General features: G+C 36.9%; 1 protein-coding gene across 1 annotated transcript in view; it reads right to left on the reverse strand.

The window, feature by feature from the left end:
* The window catches only part of LOC140164962 (collagenase 3-like), a 126,537-nt gene extending 112,883 nt beyond the window's left edge, over positions 1 to 13,654 (reverse strand). Inside the window, exon 1 of the mRNA XM_072188368.1 lies at positions 13,513 to 13,654. The gene's annotated coding sequence lies outside the window, so the exon portion shown is untranslated. The remainder of the gene's footprint in view (positions 1 to 13,512) is intronic.
* Between the last annotated feature and the right edge of the window lie 4,327 nt (positions 13,655 to 17,981).

A 17,981-nucleotide genomic window follows, 5' to 3' on the forward strand; every position in this document is an offset into this window, starting at 1 on the left:
CGTTCGCTATGAAAATGATCAATGCAATTTTTGCCCAAGTTCACTACCATTCGCAACATGTCACAAGATGCTGTGAACTATACCAACTCGCAACAGTGTAAAATACCGGTAGTTGCTACCTTTAATAATTTACTAGCACTTTCGATCCTGGAAGTGTAAGACGGTAGCAAATGAAAATAATTTAATCATGAATATTTTTTAATAAAGTGAATTGAAATTTTTATTTAACTATTTTTCTGCTGGATTTTTTCACCTTTGGACACTGAAAAAGTCTGGATTTCCAACAATCACGACTGGACAAAAAGTCCGTAATTCTGCGAACTCCTCTATAGGGGGTGTGCATCTATTTTCTGGAATAGCCCAAGATGGCGTTGTTCGTAGACATGATTTTAGGCCTACATGATGTATAGGCCTAAGGAAGTCCCGTGAGGAAGTCTTTCCATTCAGTTGCTTGAAGGCACACAAGCTTTTTATAAAATTATTTGACATTTTAAGCTCATAATTTCAAACGCTAAATCCACAGTTCAGATTAAGCCGAAGTGCATGTTTTACGTATAGTTCAGTTCTTTAATTTGTCTAGGCATACTGATCACAAAAGACAAAATGCATTAAAATAATTTATTTTAAAGTGCCGCTATCTCGAATCACTTATACTGAATTAGTGAAAAGTTTTAGGACCAATTTTAGCTTTAAACATTTTTATTGGTTCTTACATTGAAGAGGCTCCTAGATATTGATTCAATTGCATTTTCAGCTGAACAAAATTTGAAGAAAAAAACACCTAATTTCAACACTTTTTCCTTGACGCAGGAGCCGCGATATATAACTGCTATAAATGCTAATTCACAATGTATACAATTAAGTTATAGTTGTCCCAGCCAAGTTCGCTGACAACTAATTATTGGATATAGCCTATATCCATCACTTTAGTGATATTTGCAGTGTCTTTCTTGGAAGAAGGGCAGTAATTTCAAGTTGCCATAATAGAGAATGTATTAAGGTCGCTACAGACTCCTAGTATTCGGCGTGGAATATTCTATATAAATTATCGATTTTACGTCATCAAACATTCGTTAGAACTTAAACATATACTGGAAATAGATAACGAACACTAAATAGCGAATATTCTACATCCACTAAAAAGTCTGTAGCGGCCCTTATGTTAATAACGAATATGACAGAATGCATCCTTTATCATTATGAAAGCGAAGGCTTCGAAGTTGAGCAACATTTTAGGAAATGATACCTTCCCAGAAAAATTCGATTGAAATAATGAAAAACAGACCGTGCCCCAGAAAATAGGAAACAAAAACGAATGTACAGATCAGTAGGCCCTATTATTTCGTTAAGGAGTTTGCACTCAAATATTTAGGACAAATAAAGCTGACGCACAAGAGGACTGCGTGGATGGTATGGGTTCTTTAAAGGAGATTGGCTTGGTATAAGGGGGTAATTTCTGCCACATGTGCATGATTTTAGACTGTTCTAAATAGGCAACATTTGCTCTAATACTAGATCTGCAGTTGACTCATCAAAATAACTTTCGTCCAAATTTAAACATCAACAGATAACACGTGCTGCAAAATATGTCTCCGCTGATCTACCGAAAAACGATAGCTTGGGACTCGCGAGCCTCGAATTAGACTGTCCCACAGTCTCGGTTCGGTCCGGCCTGGATAATTGAACGATAGGCCTACATAATAACATAATAGCCTATCAAAATATGTCATAGTCCTTCACCCCCCCGATTCTAAATACACAGCGCCCAAAACCAATTCACAGCGCCCAAAACCAATTCCTCTTTCTACACAAATTGATGCCACTACACTAATCACACCTCCTATATTGAACGCTAAATTTCAGTGACCGCTATTGGGTTGATTTTTAATGCTATGTAATCTACATTACCAGTCGTTCTCCACGGACCCGAGGGAGGGTCTAGCCTCGAATGCGTAACTAGACCGTGTGCAAATTCGAAGTTTGATTTCTGGAGTAACTTAATATTGGTAGCGAACATGACGGAATTTTAATGAAGCATTTGTCATGTTTATAATGTAAGCGAAGAAGACTTCAGAGGTGAACAACATTTTGGGAAATAAATGTTTCCCAGAAATATATTCAATCGAAATATTGAAAAACATGTACACCCACAAATAAATTGAATAAAATGAAAAACAAAATGTAGATAAGTAACCTGACATGACAAATTTATGTTAGGGTCCTATGATAGATGCCGTTCTTTTAGAATGTCCACATCAATAATTTGACATAAATCCTGACAATCGCTCCATGAAACATTCTGAGAAACTTGCCGTAAATAAACAGTCTGGGAAGTTTACATTCCATTTAGTTCTTTAATGTCAATGTTCAAGTTTATCAAGTTCATGTACAGTACCGAGTGTTCCAAGAATGATTAGATAATCGTTATTGCTCGTTTAATAAGAAAGAAAGAAACTGCATTAATTTACAAAGGACTACGGTATGATGAATTTGGGGTGCAAACAAGAAGTGTCTTTAAAATTGACAGCACGGGGAAAGGTCAAAGTTTAGGTCAAATGTAACATGATAGATATTAAAGCTTTGAAACCACCAAAGGTCATGTCAAAGGTCATGTCAAGGTCAACATAGGTCATTTATAAATCAAAACGTCTGTTTGATATCGCTTCATGACTGTGAAAGCGTAAAACACTTTTCGAGACGCTATAAGGGAAACATCTTTTGGAGTAAGAATTTATATAATGCATACCGTAGACTATGAAGACACTATCCACCCACTCCTAAGTAAAACTTTCTCTAAAAGACTTCGCTCAACAAGAAGTTGTTCCTGATTATGCATGGCTTATGAAAAAGGAAGCTTTTACTCACGTTATGCAGAGCTGATTCGGACATGGAATTTGCGACTATTGAAAAGTAGACCTACAGCATGGCAATGGCAAATTTCGCATTATATACTTTATTGAACGTAATGGAGTTAACATTAAAATCCAAAATCACGCATGCAACAAGGCTATATCTAAAAATTTAAGAACTGATGATGTTGATGTTATTTCGACTGTTCAGTGCCAGTAGTGGGTAAATGCAATAGCTGCCCTGTGAACATTTGGCAATTTACACACAGTAAACTGTACTCATATACATAGTAGTTACACAAGGCAGCTATTTGCACTTACCAAATTCTGGCAACAAGCAGTCGATTTGTTCTTCGCTTTTTGTCCGTTTTTCGCATCGCTAAATGATACTTACTGTATGTATACATGAACTAGTGTAAGGTGTACCTTTTTGGAACACCGTGTAATAATAACTTACATGATTGCTCTCTGGCCTAATTATTTTACAGCCTTCATGAGACAGAACCAATCCCTCCCTTTATTTCAAACAACGTGATATTGTAAACACAGGCTTTGTTTCAAATAATGCAACACACTGTGGTTAAATAATAGGAAATCTCCCCAATTTCCCGTAAAGGAATTTAATTAGTTGCCTTTTGATTCAAACTTTGAGTTGATCTAGGCCCGGGGACCATGTCCATACTGTCCCATGGGACTCCCATGGGAGACTATATCGGAACGGCTGGAACGGCTCTCGGTCAACGCCAATTACCTGTTGGCTAGCCTTTAGGTGCTGCTGTATGTTTGCAATGTACACCATTTAAACATTATATGTGAAAGTTGCTGTAAGGAATTTAACAAAGTACTTTTGTCCTTATCATGTATTATATTGGTAATGATAATTTCATTGTTACTAATCCGAATGATAAAACTTCGATCAGTCTTGCAATAGATTAATTAATCATGACCACCCATCATGCCCATGGGCGACGCCATTTTAAATAATCTATTTGGCCAATGTGACGTCACCATGTATGTACCCATAGATAGTGAAGGAGATGTACCACATAAAATACAATGACCAATCTACCATTCATGCTTCACATGGTCAACTTCTATTATTTATGACAGTGCATATTTAAGTGAATCGCTTTGTCATTGGATCATCATTAAATTATACTGATATTCAATGAGCGACGCATTATGCTGACACAGTGTTTGAAAATGACACATCCCATGTTAAGTGATGATATTTTAAAATGGTCAAAAATGGGCTTAAAGGTTCACAAATGCATACAAATCTTAAATATCAGGACGGCTATCATGGGGAGGGGCCGGGGAGGGCAAGACTTCTCACTGCGCCACTTTGGATGCATGGAGGAGAGGGATGGAGTCCTATATTTATAGCAATTGCTCCAGATAGATGAATATCTGAAGAAATGATTTTGAGAAAATGTCACACCTGCCACAGTAACCATGGTAACGGTCGTATGATACGATTTGTGCTGAATTCAGAAGTGGATTACACTCATGATGCATGGTAAGGCCGCCATTGCTTCCTTGAACAAGAAGTTATAATGAAAGTTTCGCCTCGCTCCACCCAGGGGTAATGAGGAGCTGTAGCGTGATAATCACACATATAGTTTGTTACACCTCCACCCCCCTCCACCACATACAAGTCAGTAAAGTCACGGTTGATATGTAAAAGGTAACATACCTAGATGTTACAACTTTATCATGTTTATTATTGGGCTATTCCAGTTGAAATACATACCCCTTATGGAAGGCATGCCTTAATCTCCCACACAGGGGGTGTAGATGTCAAAGTAAAGGTAATCCCATTTGAAATTCACACTCCCTGTGTGAAAGATTAAGGAGTACATATAATGAGAGGGTTTATGGATTTCAACGTGAATAGCCCATGACCTTCGCCTTGCACTTTTGTCGCACACACGGAATACACCCGGAAATATTTTACATTGAATTAAGGAGGCGGGTTGTATTTCCTTCAATAAACGTAAAATTAATATTTATTTCTCAGTTAAGAAATATCCTGAGAATTGTAAAGGGTATCACGAAGCCTCACACACTGGTACTACGTCATTCTTTACATAATCTAAAATATTGTAAACATTAATCCTAATATTTAGAATTTGAGATCAAAGGGAAAACACGGAGCTTTACTGAGATTAATATATTATGGTGTCACAGTTTATTGGGATTGCTTTTTGTCAGTTTATATTTTGTTGTGAAAACGCAAAATTACAATCACAGCTAATCACGTGCAACACGTCTTTTCTAAAAAGGGTTTAATATTCAAAATTCAAAACTATAAGGGACCGTTCACAAGCACTTGTTACGGAGAAGGCCTGATGCAAATTTTTTTTATCCCTCTGTATGGGGCCTTTAAAAATATCACTTTAATTTTTCTTGAGAACTTGAGTTTACACTATTTTCTAAAGGGTTGACATTCATTTTTCATGGCCAAAAGGGGCCCGAAAATAATTTTAGGTCCGAAAGGGGGACCCTGAAAAAAATATGCGATTTTTTCTTTTTGCATCATGCCTCCCTGTTATAGGCCTAAGTGTTTGTGAACGGTCCCTAATGTAGAATGACTCTACCTTCACATGTGATGCAAAAATGGTTCAAATTCAGTCATTTGCACTTGTCTACAAGTTCCTGGAAGTTGAATGGACTTACACCATGTACACGGTGTTTTAAAAGTTGCAGTAAACCGTCAAAGAAAAGGTGAATGTTTTGACATAGGGCCGAACAAGCGCGTTTTCGTTAAGTTTTCTATGCCTTTTTAGGGCGTTTGATTTAAAAGGTACCACACGAATATTATATCTCTTCCCCCCTTTTGACTTGCCCAAAAATCATTTGCCCCTTTTTCGACATCCAAAATGGCGTTTCCCTCTAGCTCTTTTGTCCTACCAAAATTGCTCGTCACCTCATTTCGTCCCCCGACAGATAATTATTGCACAGCCCCTAACAATAAGTTGGACAAGTTTTTATAGTCATCAAAATTGTTTGAATTCAATAACCGAATCAACTGAGAGCGTGTTTAAAAAATACATAATTTTGTTTGAATATTCCATCGGGCAATTTAAGAGAGTACCCATGGAATTGCTGCAAAAACATGAAAAAAATCATACAACTGTATGTACATTCGAAACAACAACATAATTGGATAATGTTCGCATACCGTAGTTTCTATAAAGTAACGATTTTCACAGCTGAAACAAAAACTAAAATCTATTGAAATGTCAAAAAATGTTTCATTTTATTTTACATACTCATCTTGCCCGGGCACGTATAACATGCTAACTTAATTATTATGATTAGATCAAAACGTGAAATAATCCACTATGATCCATGCACAACATAGTTAAGGGTGCATTATGCAATTCTCATACCGCTTTCTGACTGTTGCATGTAGGCCTATAGTATTATTTGGGAATGCCATGCAGAGTCATTAGAACCCAACCGTGCCCATGGTTTTTGCTATCGGAAGGGAAATGAGAAACGAAAAAGGAGAGAAGATGAACAAAGAAGTCACTTGGTACCCCCGGGATTCGAACCTCGGACCTCTCGTACAAGATCACCGGCCTGTAACCACGGGTGTTACGCTGGCCCGGCCAGCGATTCCCTAGGAATGAGTTAGGCTGATTGCGTCACCGCATCACATGGAATGCATGCGCGAGCAGTGGTTTTAATTGTGAGCTTTAGTGAGCTCTGGTTAGGGTTAGTGTATCAGAGGGGAGGGGAGGAAGGCAGCGTCAAATAGTCAAGAATGGGCTAAAAAGTCATGAAAGAGGCCTTAAATCTTAAATATCAGGACGGCCAGCATACAGGAGGGTGGGTATGGGCAAGGGGAACAGAACTTCTCACAGGAGGGGCAGCTAGCTACCCTTTGCTCCCTAGCTACGCCTGGACACTTATAAACTTGCCGTACCTATCAAGGCTCCGATCCTATTATGATCCTAAGACCTAGACCCTTGGTGAAGTGATATTTATATAAAAGCAAATTCGTATAATAAAGGTAGGCACACATCAATCATGTAAATGTCAGACAGTCAAAAGATTTGCTTAGCCAAACCACATTTTGTCAACGTTTTCTACTTTCTAATAACATTAAAACCACAAGCAATATTCTTTAAAGGCCACTCCAAATATATGGAAAACATATTGGGAGCTGTGTAAAATTTCGTGGTATAGAGGTGAACATTGACTTGATTTTAAGCCTACTTAATTAGGTTGCCCTTGTAAGTTTGCCTGGTCAACTGGATGGGTCTTTAAAGTAACATGAACTGTGCAAGTTTGAGCTATTTTTGTGCTCACAATGTAAAGAGGAACCAACACATCTGGAAGTCCATTTAATCCAGTAACATTATTTTTATGAGGACAGATTAGTGACATTCACGCGCAAAACAGGGATATCCCAAAATGCAAATTGATTCAGGTGACCTTCGAGAGCAGGTGGTGTAAACTTTTATGCAGAATATGTGTAAAGTCCTAAGGGACGCACCATTAGATTCTCAGGGTGGGGGTAGGAAGTTTTCAAAAAAAAAACTTCACCCACTACATGAGCAAAAAAAAAAACTTTCCCCACCAACACTAAAAAAAACTAGTGGCAAATGGTGGTCATAGACCACAAACCTAGCTGGGGCATGTTGGTGTTGTGGAGGTATCTGACCCCTGCAAAATGTTCCAAAAATTTTCCCTGGTCATGAGGTTTGTTGTCACCGAGTTTGAGTCCCGTATTCCTTACAGATGTCCAGAAAATGCAATTTTGATATTTGACCCCAGATGACCTTTGATCTGACCCCTGCAAAATGTTCCAAATATGTTCCCCTGGTCATCAAGTTTGTTGTCACCAAGTTTGAGCCCCGTACCCCTTACAGATGTCCAGAAAATAAATTTATAAGATTTGACCTCTGCATGACCTTTGACCTGACCCCTGCAAAATGTTCCCCTGATCTTGAGATATGTTGTCACAGAGTTTGGGCCCCATAACCCTTACAGATATCCAGAAAATGAAATTATAAAATTTGACCCCAGATAACCTTTGACCTGACTCCTGCAAAGTGTTCCAAAATGTCCCCGGATTATTAAGTTTGTTGTCACCAAGTCTGAGCCCCGTACCCCTTACAGATGTCCAGGAAATTCATTTCTAAAATTTGACCTCTGCATGACCTTTGACCTGACCCGTTCAAATTGTTCCCCTGGACATGAGATTTGTTGTCACCGAGTTGGAGCCTCATACCCCTTACAGATGTCCAGATAATGCAATTGTAAGATTTTGCCCCTTTAATGACCTTTGACCCCAATTCTGTATGAAAGTTCTAGGCGTGGGGTATAGCCGATGCATAAATGCAAATTACATCATTGTACTATATAATATGTGGCAGAAGAAGCATTTTGGAAGTATTTGGTTAAATACAGGAAATGCACCCTTAATGACCATTTGCCCCAATTCTGTTTAGACCCTATGGGCGCTGGATATAACCAATGCATATGTGCAAGTTACGTAATTGTAGGGTGTAACCTGTAGGAGGAGAAGCATTTTGAAGTTATTGCCAGAAAGAAGAGGAAAGATCGGATAGCATTACAGTACCTAGCTGGGGGGTGTAAACCCCCCAGCTAGGTAAGAAAGAAAGAAAGAAGAGGAATCGGATAGAAAAACAGTACCTAGCTCGGGGGGTTGAAAACCAACCAGCTAGGTAAAGAAGCCGAATCGGATAGCATTAGAATACCTATAGTTGGGGGTGAAAGAAGCATCGGATAGATTAGAATACCTAGCTGGGGGTGTAAACCCTCCAGCTGGGTAACCAGAGGTGAACCAGTCAAATTTTATGGGCCCTTATGGGTTAGCATTTAGCATTATCAAGTTTCCATTTATGGTACATGCCGTACATGCCCACATGCACAGAGTGCATAAAGAGTTCATCTGTTGCCAGCGGAAGAAACTCACTTGAAAACAGACCCTAGCTGGGGGTGTAAACCCCCAGCTAGGCAAAAAAAAAACCTTCCCCACCTAACTGTGTATAATGCATGAAATTAAAAAAAAAAAAAACTTGCCGCCTTTGGCGAAAAAAAAAAAAACTTCGCCGCCTTCGGCGGCGAAAAAAAATTTCTTCCCCCGACCCTAACTTCCTACCCCCTGAGTATCAAATGGTGCGTCCCTAACAGCATGATAGGATATCATGATACTATCTGAGTTTGAGATTTCTTGCTATGTAGCAGGTATAATGCTACAACTTTACCACAGACATTCAAAAGTAGGACTGGTCAACGATTGTGGACCTTGTGTTAGAACACACCACACCACAGAGAAACGAATTTACCTGGTATCAAGGGTGAAAATAAAGCAGGACCAAGCAGGACTGAGCTGTTTAGCCCTCGGTAGGCTCCTGGTTCTTGTAAAAGCAGGAGACACTCTTGATGCAAAGAAATTTACACAATGATGACAACTTATTCAGTTATAATAATAGTGTAAACGTGTTTTAATTTGGTCAAAACGTTAACGTCAAGTCATATAAAGGTCATGAAAACGTTTTTATGAAGAACACTTGTTAAAATGTTATTGTATATGTTTTAGCAAACATTCTTGCAAACTATTTTGCAAAAACTTCTATAATATTATGTTAAAATGTTTTGCAGCAAGTTTTCAAATCTGAATGTTTTTGAATGTTATTAAAAGCATTTGAAAGAACGTAAAACGTTTTGTGTTTGCTGGGAAGCACCTTTAAGGGAACTCCAAAACGCCCTATATATTACAAATAACTTTATGTTTTAAACGGCACATTTGGGAATCAATAGGAAATTGCAGTATTTGAGGCCGGTAAGGTGAGATAAGAAGTATGTTACTACTCAGCCCCCTTTCGACTTTTTCAGAAAATAAACTCTTACTTTTAGATGGATCGGTCGGGACCTGGAAAGGCAAGCATTCTGAACCGTTTAAACTGATTTCCGTTTTGTGGCATAAATAATTTGGCAGTATCGTATGAGTATAATGTTCTGTGTGCTATCCATAGGCTCAACATAAAAAGTCAAAGGTTTAAGATAAATATTCTCAAAATATCAAGAGCTATCTTAAGAACCACTGAACCAATACTAGGCTTGTTTGTATTCATTTTAATGCATTTTTCATGCTCTTTCCAAATATGGTCACTAATATTTAAAATTCTGAAATTTTTTTAATTAAAAAAAAATGAGTCGACACCCGCCTGGAGAGAGTTGAGGTGGGAAGGTTAGCATATAGCATAATTATGTAAGCATAACATTTAGAAAGTGAAGTTCATAGTTCAGTCGTTAATGATAAGCGATTAATTATCGATGACCAATAAAATGGATCGTTATTTTCCGCGCCGTAAAGTACGAGCCAGTTGATTGGCCAAAAGTAATAGCCATAGCCATCAATTATCATGATCACCCTGGTGGGGTAAAGCGCAAAGCCGCATATACATGATACATTCACAGATATATTTTTACACACTTTGACATAAATTAGAAACATAAGATCTTTGCATCATGGAAATGAACATTATATTTTTCATGGAAATATTGGAAAACGCAAATAAATCGAACAGGCACACACAAAGATGCATGCCTTAACCAAGTGAACCTCTGAACCAAGACTAGGCTTGTTTGAACTCATTTTAATGCATTTCATGCTGATTCTAAATATGATCGTGAAAATGTAAAATTCTGAAATGTTTGTATATCTAGAAATAAATTGAAACTTGGCATCTGCACGTTAAAATTAGAATGATTTAAAACACTGTACTATTAATGTCAAAAAGTAGTATCTGCGATGTTATTTCTTTGCGGGTAGGCCTACTTTGTTTTTTTCTTTGGAGGTACAAATGCATTTGATGAAGCAGTATCTTATAGGATTATATAGCAGGAAGTTCATGAAGTTACAGGTGAGAAATAATTTAAACTTCAGTGAGTTGTTGCAGGTATGTTTTCTCTATGTATGCCATGCATCATTCACAATCAATACCCAATGCCGAGTAGATATCAAAATATATTTGTCAATATTCTATATTAATTAATGAAAATTAGAACATGAAATGTTCATGTTATGTATATTGTGAATATGTGGGACCTTCTTGTCCCTAAATCTACGATTTCCATCAAATGTTAATTTTATTATTCTTTACCCAAAATGCTAAAATAATATTAGTAATAGCTGCCAGGAAGGGTTTCTGTCCATTTTAAGATAACAAAGGAAAGTGATAGAAACCCCACCGGCTAGTGTGGCCGTTTAACGTCATCAGTTCTATTTGGCGGATATAAAGTCATAATTATGACTTGATGTCAAAATTGCTTTGTTGACCTACAAACGCAACAAATTTGGCTGATTCCATTTAGGTGTAAGTTGGGACATGTGTAAACGTTACAAATATGTCAAAAAATCAGGTTTGAAACAAATTAACCAATTTCATATTAAAAGATCGTATACATTATGGCTTTAATAAAACTGCAGATGTTTTATATTAAATTGAGAAACATAAACTTTATCCTTTTATGCAAACGACGTCTTGCCCTGACAAATTAATTACAATATTTACACCGACTTTGTCAGTGTTTCACTGTTATTCTAATTAAAATAATTTTCCTCGCCAAAATTTTAATCTCCCATGATTGAACGTGTTTCTTCATCATGCTGATGGCGAGAGGAAGAAGTTAAGGTCAAAGTTTAAGAATTAACAAAAACGTTCCCTCCAGAATATTTGTATTAATCAAAAGTAGAATTTGAGTTATACGGGCCCTTCAATTTAAGAGCTTTTAACAAAGGAGAAAGTTAAAAAAAATGCCCAAAGTTACAGGACTTAAACCCCTCTTCAGGCAAGTAAGTTTATTGGGACAGATGTTGAGGGAAGTTTTGTATCTAGGCTATAAAGCATATGATAAGTATCTAACTAATTTGGTCACAGATTTACAACCCCGAGGGTTCTAGTTGTCAGTATAGGTTCGAGTCTCTCACGTCTTTATTGAAGCGTAATTATAAGTGTTCATTATTGGGGTATTCAGTTGAAATCCCCACCCCCTATGGAAGACATGACCTTAATCTCCCACACAGGAGGTGTAGAATTCAAATGGAGCCACCTATTCAGGTAAGTACCCTGTTTGAAAATCACACTCCCTGTGTGGAAATTTTTCTTATCTTCCACATAGGAAGTAAGGATTTCAAATTGGGTTACCTGAATGGGTGACTCCAAAAAATCTACACCACCTGTGTGGGATATTAAGGGCACGGGGTGTATGGACTTCAACTGGAATAGCCCATAGGACTAGCTGTATCAAAACAGTAAACCCTTTGTAACTAAATTCTCGACATACTAATTATGATGAAGTAGAACCCATTTTCGTATGAATGATTATTTATTTTCTTAAGTCAAACATGTACTCAATCAATATATTATTAACCTTTGGCCCGTGAACTTCTTTTATACAATAGAGCTACACAACTTGACTGATGATTCATATTTTTGTGGAAGACAAGTACTGTGTCTCTTCTCTGAATACTGAGGACTGCTTCAATTTAAAGTTAAAAGTGCATTTCAGGTTCGATATGACATCTGCACAGGACACTCTTTCTATAAAATGCTACACTCAGTTTAAACATGATTTTTCAAACGGCAATTTATGTTAATTAAGATTCATTTCTGTAACTTTAGATAATTGCGAAGCGCAGTGTTTCAAAAACTATTTTTAGGATATTAAAAACTTGATTTATACCTAAAAGTGAAAATTTAATATCAAAATGTTGTGTCTTTCAACGACGAACCACTAAAATGTCACCTACGTGAATTCTGATGTGTGAATCGCTTAAAATTTATAAAAATATGTTGTGTACACTTAAAAAATTCGGCTGAGATTTTTTTCTTCTATTTTCGACGTACAGGTATACAGTATCAGATATTGCCAACACTATACACTAGTATATGGATAAGTCAATTCCTATTTCCTATATAGTGTTGGAAACATCCAGGGTATAGCCTACTATAGGCTACTCGCGAGCAGAAAATCATTTTGGATATTTATTCACTCACGCAACGACATTATTACACCTTTTTACGTTTGACCATTGACCTATATTCCAGAACATCCTTTTGAGTAGGTGTACCCCATTCAAAGACTCAAATTTAAGCTCCATGCTAAAAGGTCGATGGTTCAAGTTCAATCCAGATACCAAAACAAATAGTGATAATAATGTAATAGCTAGTAATGCAATATTGTAACAGAATGGTTTACACAATTTACTGAGTACAATGTTAAAAAAACAAATTCTGCCAAATTGGACCAGAAATTGGACCATTTTTAATCCATTGCGCTGCGCACATCACCATGATCACCATGATCACGGTTGTTTAGCGTACTAGCTGCGGGACATTAACTGAATCATCAGTGTGTCCATTATCATTTGTAACTTATTCTTTCTTGAAAAAGTTAAAAAACCAACATGAAGATCTATTTTGGTACAAAGAAACAGCCAGTTACCACGCTTTGTCGTTTTGCATGCAAATGCAATAGAACTAGTTTACGAATATGATTCCGAATTATGGTCATTGGCAGCTGCATGCTGGTACCTGCACAGGTAAACACCACATCCTTAAAAATCAATGTTTGCAAACAAACTAACAAAAATAAACAAACAAACAAATTCACTTACTCGATTTACTGGCTACAAGAGGTATTCCCCTGCACTCCCAGGCAAATTCAGGTTATCTCATTCGTTGCGAGATATATATCCAGAAATCATCCAGCCGCGCATAGCTCGCGAACTGAAAAACAAGATTATAATCCTCCTACAAAGTTTTCAAGGGTAAAATGAAGTCAAATTTGAAGTTGAACTTGAGCTAGCAAAGGAACTTGATTTCCACCGCTGAAGTTCGTCGCTTGGTGGCGTTATACCATCAATATGATCTGCACTAGTTAGTCCTACATCAGCATGATCAGCACAAAGGACATAATGTTTTTGTTGTCCCAAAAGGGCACCAATTGGCATTTTTTCTGTTTCGTATTTAGGGTTTAAATTTTCCAGATTTAAGCAGTCTAATCATGGTTATATTGTCGACTTTCTTATGTCAATAACTGACGTTTTTAACCCGATCTAATCCGATACAAAGTACAGACTTTTAACCCGACATTATTTGACAAAAAATGTCAAAATAATTTTATTTCTTTCAATAATAGAAATTCACATTAAACATTTGACGTATCTCCAACATTCCCTGTTTTGACATTTTATGAATAAAGTTTATCGCGATTAAAAGTTGTGGTTCAAAAATAAATCGCGCGCGCAAAACCATTCGCTTTAAAGGTCCTTTCAGTGATCCCAGCGAAAGTGAAAAAAAAAAATACAATTGTTAATAAATTGCCAAAAGTTTAAGGATAAGTCATTAAAACTGTCATTAGGTATTTTTGAAAAGAGAAAATTTGGCAAAAAAAGAGGAAAACAGCAGTATTGTCAAAGTTGAGGCTCCATTCAAATACATGTAGCTAATTTATATAGGCCTACTGTCAGTATAAAATTACAGATTTTATGTAAATGCCCTATTTTGTCTTAAACACACAGCTTTCGGATAATCCACTAGCACTATAGCATGTTAGCACATCTATAACAATGACAAATGTACAAAGATCTGAATTTTGATGATTTTTACGATTGTCCGGATGAGCAAATCACTGAATGTGCCTTTAATTAACAATATTAATGGAATAAGTCAGCTACGAATTAAATTTTGTAACACGTTACTTTTTTCTTGGGAAGACACTTAAACAGACGACAAGTTAAAAAAAAAGAAATCAGAATTTCAGAATTGTACATTTTCATCACCATATCAGCATGAAAAATGAATGAAAATGAGTACAAACAAGCTATAGTATTGTTTCAGCGGGTCTTGAGATAGCTCTTGATATTTTTTAGAAAATATCTCAAAACTGGGACTTTTTAATCATTATGCTGAAGCCTATGGCTAGCACGCAGAGCATTTAAGCAATGTCAAGGAAAGAAGATGAAATCTTCCAAACTTTTAGCGCTATACTTTTGTACGTGACCGCACTTGTAAATAGCAGTATAAGGAATATCCGGTTTGTTGAGATATCTTGTTTGAAAGTAATAATTTCAATGGGTTTACAACAAGGATTTATACTAAAACTCCGGGGTTTGAGTATAATGCACTGACAGAAAACAGTTCCAAGTTCTGACAACCCAAAGCAGACTCTTGATTGACAAATTGTGTACATTTTAATAAACATCAGGATTTATTTTGAATAGTCTATACATACGTGCTTGGATCGCACTATCACTATGGACCACAATGGCCTCATCCTATTGGCATAGTTCAACAACCTCAATCAAACAATCACTAGTGCAAAATTTGACCTTAAGTTTCAGAGTATGAGTTTTTGTACCCAAATTTTCAAAAGTCATTCAATGAATGTAGGCTACAAATGTATAGGGGTTAAAGAACTGTGCCCTGATAGATGAGCATGTTGTGGATCCTAGTGTATAAGAGGCTGTGCATTATCATGATTATCTGATTATAGTTATCAGACACGGGGAGGGTCAAGTTTGCCAAGTGACTTGCCAAAAAATGGCGGGAAAATGAGAGAATACATGCCTTTCTGATACATATTTTCTTGATTAAGGGTGCGCGATGTATTGTATCGATTTTCATTGTCTGAATCAATTATTGGAAAATAACACTTTGATGTTTGCAAAAGTTAATTGAACACATGACCTACAAAAGTATATCTGTGATATTTGAGATCTCCCACACACTCGCTATGAAATGATCAATGCAATTTTTGCCAAAGCTCACTACCTTTCGCAAGATGCTGTGAAATACCAAATCGCAATATCTCTTCATGTTGGACCAGCCACGCACTGCGATATGGACAACGACACGCATGGTCACTCACATTTCTTGTGAGTGCATAACCCAGTGCACACCATTAAAGTAGGAATCTCCTAATGTTGGACCACGCACTGCGATATGGACAACGACACGCATGGCCACTCACATTTCGAGTGCATAACCCCGGTGCACATCATTAAAGTAGGAATCTCCTAATGTTGGACCACGCACTGCGATATGGGCAACGACACGCATGGCCACTCACATTTCTTGTGAGGGCATGACCCCGGTGCACACATTAAAGTAGTAATCTCCTAATATCTTCCAGGCATAATATTTTCTGTTTTGAACAATGGCAATGTGGTATGTTACACCGACATTAGAAAAGGCTTAAAACAAAGGATTAGGTCCTAATTAATAATTAGTCCTATAGGCCTGGATACTTGATTGTCAATCAAAAATGATCAGGAACTGACTTTTTTTGAAGATTTGGCTAAGCTTTTGAAATGTGTTGTATTTCAGAAATGAGTCGAGCTATTTTTTAGAGCTGCCGTCGGCGTAATACGGTATAGCCCATATTCGTCAATTTACCGTGGTTGGATGGCGTTTCTTTAAAAGCATCTTTATGTTCACTTGACCTTCAACTTGAGAAAAGAGGTTTTTTTTGAAGTGATGTTGACTGAAGTCAGTCAGTGTGGAATGATGTACTTAGCTGTTCATCAATATGGGGACGTTTTTAAACATTGTGAGCATTTAAAAAAACAAACTGGGTTTTAAATAAGCATGATGGCTGAGGAAGCCTGACCACTAGCCAAGTTTCGAGAAACCGGCCATGTATGTCACTCCAGTGTATTAATTTATGACGTAAATACGTCAATTTTATTCAGACAATAGCGAACATCTAAATACTTAGTACAACATATGAAAGTAAAATGGTTTAAATTATGTTCAAATAACTTAATACACATGTATTTAAGGCCTTTATGTTATATTTTTCCATTTGTTTGGTTATTTTGTTCAAATGATACAGTTTATTTCTGCAGAGTAATAATTTATCCTATGGGAAATGGGTCAAGAAAGCCACTGGTCACAGTTATCTTCAAACGTATTGCAGTTATTGAGTTCTGACAAATAATAGGTCAAAACGAAACAAAACGAAAGTTTTCACTATTTCTCAGTGAAAATCATGTACATGGGAAAAAATTAAACCCATTACAATACCTGTGATATCTCGTATTGAATCTATATCTTTCCCTATGATTGTGGGCTTATTTCTCAATATTTGAGCAAAAACGCTGCTAGCTCCGGCACATCTCCGACTCGTCTAAACGTTGACATAATTATGAATACAATAATTTGACATGCATTGATGATACAATGACAAGGTAATAACATTTTATCAAGTCTTTCTCACACTCGAAAAGATACATAAATAAAAATGTTCACAGTTTATAATTTTACAAGCCAAATATTATAGGGGCACACGCTCTGTAATATATATATTTTTCAATGTGAGATTCGGAGGGATAAACCCCCACCACCTAGAGTACCCGCAAAAAGACTTTGAAGTGATCCTTGTTCTCTAATGAACTTATCATTTTTTATGTATAAAGCTTCCAAAGTAAAAAATACATTTTTTTAATCTGACAAATCCCAGAGAACCAAAACATTTATTAACATTGAGGAGTAATTTCTAAAAATAAATAAACAAATAAATATCTGGCATAATGATGTCACTCTTCATGGAAAAAGCTTTCGTTAAGTTACATACACAATGGTAATCATGATAATACTGCATTGAAAATAAATAATATCTTTATTGTGGATGTCCCCATGCATTGACTAATGCGGATATACGGTAGATGCTATCATCCTCCATAGAATATTTCCTATGCAACTATTCAAATAGACTAATTCCAATCAGCCGTCTACACTTCGCATGTACTGTGTATGCTTCGTAGTGACGACTGATTATCTTACAGCCAATATCATGACGGACTTCTGAAAACTATTCAATGCGACTTCAGTTGTGCGCCGTAGCGCGATTGACTAGTGGCGCCCGCATACCGCTTCGCTGTGACAAGATCGCGCTCTGAACTTCTAAAACAACAAACTCGGTCAAAAGGTCAATTTGGACACAACTGCGCATGCTCTATGCCACAGGAATCCTGTTGCAAAATCCGTCACTTTTTTTCCACGTAGTTTTCTCAGTCGTCAATCCAGACGGTTGACGACTGAGGGCAGCAGTCTACTATTCAAATGCGTGATCAAGACGCAT

Source organism: Amphiura filiformis, chromosome 11 (genome assembly GCF_039555335.1).
Source record: "Amphiura filiformis chromosome 11, Afil_fr2py, whole genome shotgun sequence".
Lineage (NCBI taxonomy): Eukaryota > Metazoa > Echinodermata > Ophiuroidea > Amphilepidida > Amphiuridae > Amphiura > Amphiura filiformis.